General features: G+C 44.7%; 1 pseudogene; it reads left to right on the forward strand.

The window, feature by feature from the left end:
- The first annotated feature begins 357 nt into the window (after positions 1–357).
- Positions 358–475, forward strand: LOC124778831 (annotated as a pseudogene).
- Positions 476–2,900: the final 2,425 nt, after the last annotated feature.

The raw sequence follows: 2,900 nt of genomic DNA on the forward strand, positions 1-2,900 counted from the left end.
ATTGAAGCATTTGGGGGACTGAAAACCCGCATTTCGCGATCGAGAAGTCCCTTCTACCTCACCGTGCGACTGTGTAATGTGCAGTGTCCTGTCACGGAATAATCGATGCGATATTCCATGATGGCACGGTGACTACCAAACGGTACGTGAAGGTTTTGGAAGATGATTTGAATTTCGCTATTCGTCTGCGCCACATTATCGCCAGTGATGGTAGGCGTAACGAACATGTCATAACCTAAATCCTAATATCTGTAGTGACGTTTACATGTTGAATAATGTGTGTCCACGCCATAGTTTGTAACTAATTTACGTTTTTTTTCATATAGTTCAATAATTGTCACCCTGTAAGTGATTGGGGGCAACGGTCTTGCTGCAGTGGATACACCGGTTCCCGTCAGATCACCGAAGTTAAGCGCCGTCGGGCGTGACCGGCACTTGGATGGGTGACCATCCGGGCTGCCATGAGCTGTTGCCATTTTTCGGGGTGCACTCAGCCTCGTGATGCCAACTGAGGAGCTACTCGACCGAATAGTAGCGGCTCCGGTCAAAGAAAACCATCATAACGACTGGGAGAGCAGTGTGCTGACCACACGTTCCTCCTGTCCGCATCCTCAGCTGAGGATGACACGGCGGTCTGATGGTCCCGATGGGCCACTTGTGGCCTGAAGACAGAGTGCTGTAAGTGATTAGTATGGCATTCGTGTCTTTCCGGGGTGCGTGCAGTGAATGGGGAAACGTGAAAAATGGCGACGTTATTACCAAATGTATCCGAATAGGACCAACGCGCTGTTATCCTTTTCTTGTCTGTCGAGGGACAAACACTGGTAGACATCTATGGGAGAACGAAGAATGTGTATGGGACAGCATCGTCCCCTCGTCCCAAGACGTTCACCAGCCAGCCAACTGGTACAAAGGTGATGCTCAAACTGTTCTTTTGATTATTCTAGCCAAAAGTGAAAATGTAATGGGATGAAACAATCGTTTGTTGATTATGTCAACCACGTGGATAACGAAAAGACAATAAAAAAATCTCGAATTATCTCTCGTTTCCAAGTTAAAGGGAGGCGGGGTGCATTTAATTATATTTAATTAGCTGTCATTGTCAATTCCTTTTCATATAGGCTTTGAAATCCCGCTGATGGTAGACAGACTGATGAAGTTTCAGGCAACAATACGTGCGTGTATTCTGTGGCTGTTTTTAGCTCGGGCTCGTAGCAAGAAGGGGATGGGAAGGGCACTGGAGGAGCGGAGCATGTGTCATTTAAGCGTAGTTTCAGTTTGTTGCAAGCTATAATCTGTTCATGTGATGGAACAACGTGTTACTGAAGCGTAGCTAGTGTATGAGGTCATTCTACCAGATGTAGAAATATGAAACCGGAATTTGGTTGCAATGATTACACGTCTGTTGTTTGAAACTGATAAACAATAAAAAAGTAAAAATAAACTACTCCCGAACAGGCCATGAAGGCTCAACGGCACCGACCGGTCCCGTGTCATCCTCAGCCCATAGGTTGGATGTGGATAATTTTATTCAAAATAATCTCCATTGGTATTTATACATTTCTCCAAACTCTCTGGCAGGCTATGAACGCCACGCCAAAAAACAGCTCTTCTTTTCAAGTGAACCAGTCAGCGAGCCATTTTTCGTACATTATTATACGAATTGAGGAGTTGTTCAGCAAGAGCGAGTCTCAGTGATGCAAACAGATGGTAATCTGACGGAGCCAGGTCTGGAGAATAAGCCGCGTGTCCTAGTATTTCCCAAATGAACGCCTCAGTCGATTCCCTGACCTGTTTTGCTGTGCGTGATAGGACGTTATCATGGAGCAATATGATGGCTCTCTGTTGCCTTTTTCCATATTCTGGTCGTTTTTCACGTAAGGCTCGATTTAAATCGATCATTTGCTGTTGGTAGAGATCAGGTTTTAGCAGCTCATAATGGATGACACCCTTCTGATCCCACCAAACACCGAGGATTGTCTTCTTTCCGAAGCGATTTGGTCTTGCAGTGGATATCGATGGTTTGCCTGGATTCACCCATGACTTACGACGTTTGGGATTCTCAAAATATATTCTTTTTCATCACTTTTCACTATTCGATGGAGAAACAATATTCTTTTGTATCTGTCGAGCAGCATTTCACAAGTGGTCTTTCGATTTGCTTGCTGTCTTTCATTCAGTTCATGCGGAACCCATTTTCTCCACTTTCTGCACCTTTCCCATAGCTTTCAACCGAAGATAAACGTCGCCTTCTGTGTCACATTTAATTGTTCCGCGAGTTCCTGTTGAGTTTGAGATCATCTTGACCCAATAAGGCCTGCAATTAGTTGTCTTCGAACTTTTTCGGTGGTTTCCCGCGCTTGTCGTTTCTCACGTCAAAACCACCACTTTTGAATTTTTTGAACCACTTGAAACACTGTGTTTTCCCAAGAGCATGTTCGCCGAAAGCTTCTACAAGCATTCAGTTCGATTCTGCAGCAGTTTTCTTCAAATAATAAGAGAAAATCAATGCTGTCCGCAAATTGTAGTTCGTAGGCACAAAGCTCGACATGGTTACTGGTTTGAAGCAGATACCGATGTATGAAACTTGGATTACGTGTATTGACATTTGTCGTCAGCCGTTACAGGAAGCAAGTGGCGCTGTGAAAGCGGGCTCACGGGCCCTACACTGATGGCTAGCTCCATCTATAGGGAAATTCCAGTTTCATCCTACTACACTTAGTAATTCCTATGGCTCAATATGCCTCGCAAATGCGTAAACAGTGCTGACAATTTTTGCTACATTTTCGAAAAGGCTACACTGAAATCACAAAGGATGCCAATTACGCCACATGTTAGGAAGGCGTACAGACTGTGAGATCCCCTGCTAGACCCGCAGGACAGGACAGATAGTTTAATTT

The sequence above is a fragment of the Schistocerca piceifrons genome, chromosome 2, assembly GCF_021461385.2.
Source record: "Schistocerca piceifrons isolate TAMUIC-IGC-003096 chromosome 2, iqSchPice1.1, whole genome shotgun sequence".
NCBI classification, from domain to species: Eukaryota; Metazoa; Arthropoda; class Insecta; order Orthoptera; family Acrididae; genus Schistocerca; species Schistocerca piceifrons.